This window comes from Egretta garzetta, unplaced genomic scaffold (assembly GCF_000687185.1).
Source record: "Egretta garzetta isolate BGI_Z169 unplaced genomic scaffold, ASM68718v1 scaffold830, whole genome shotgun sequence".
Lineage (NCBI taxonomy): Eukaryota > Metazoa > Chordata > Aves > Pelecaniformes > Ardeidae > Egretta > Egretta garzetta.
Window position 1 is genome coordinate 14,967 of NW_009258392.1, and position 1,441 is coordinate 16,407.

Consider the following 1,441-nt stretch of genomic DNA (forward strand, 5'->3'; position numbering starts at 1 on the left):
CCGACCGATGCCCAGCCCGTCCCGAGCCGCAAGCAGTCCCCGAGCCGTGAGCAGTCTCCCCGCGACCGACCGACCGAACTAACCCCCCCCCCCAGCATGACGTTATATGGTATGGAATAGCTCTTTGGTCAGTTTGGGTTAGCTGTGCTAGCTGTGCTGTACTCCCAGCTTGTTATGCACCTGGGCAAGCAGGAGAAGCTCAAAAAGTCCTTGAGTAGTCTGAGCACTACTTGGCAACAGCCGAAAACATCAGTGTGTTATCAACATTCTTCTGGTACTAAATCCAAAACACAGCACTATGCTAGCTACTATGAAGAAAATTAGCTCTATCCCAGCCGAAACCAGGACAACATGGCAGGGAATGAGACCCTTTCTATTGCACCTTTGGCACCTTGCTTCCTTCACCATGATGTTTGGCTCTCCACCAGAAAAACACTTCTGTGTGCCCCCACCCTGCACACATACACACATAGCTCTACACTGGTGTTTTCCTCTCTCGGGTTCATACCTCCCAAAACATTGAGAACACAAGAATAGACTCTTTAGAAGACCAATTATATTGGAAGCAACTTTGGAGGAAGAGCCCAGCCTTCAGGCACTGCACGTGGGACATCCTGCTTTGTTGAAAAGCTGCATTTGGACTGTACAGGCCACACCTGGCACAGAGGTGTAGAAGAGTAAGGCACAATAGGATAAGACCTCATAACAAGGAGTATAAACCCAGAAAATTATCTATAAGTTGGATTCTCAAAAGAGAAAAAAGTGGATTTGTGGACAAAGAGAAACCCATGGAAATGTGAACAGAAGAGAAGGCAGGCTATTGTCGCTGAAACAGAATCCTTTGTACCAGTCTCCATAGGGCGTCTTTGATCTCCTTGTTCCTCATGCAGTAGATGAGGGGGTTCACTGTCGGAGGCACCACAGTATATAACAATGTCACCACCAGATCCAGGGATAAGGAGGAGATGGAGGGGGGCTTCAAGTAGGCAAACATGGCAGAGCTGACATACAGGGAGACCACAGTCAGATGAGGCAGGCACATGGAAAAGGCTTTGTGTCTTCCCTGCTGAGAGGGGATCCTCAGCACAGCTCTGAAGATCTGCACATAGGACAGCACAATGAAAACAAAACACCCTAAGACTAAAAAGCCACTGACCACAATGAGCTCAACTTCCCTGAGGTAGGCATCTGAGCAGGAGAGCTTGAGGATCTGGGGGATTTCACAGAAAAACTGATCCACAGCGTTGCCATGGCAGAGGGGGAGTGAAAAGGTATTGACCATGTGCAGGAGAGAGTTGAGAAAGCCACTGCCCCAGGCAGCTGCTGCACTGTGGACACAAGCTCTGCTGTCCAAGAGGGTCCCGTAGTGCAGGGGTTGGGAGATGGCAACATAGCGGTCATAGGCCATGACAGTGAGAAGACAATACCCTCCCCCCAGAAA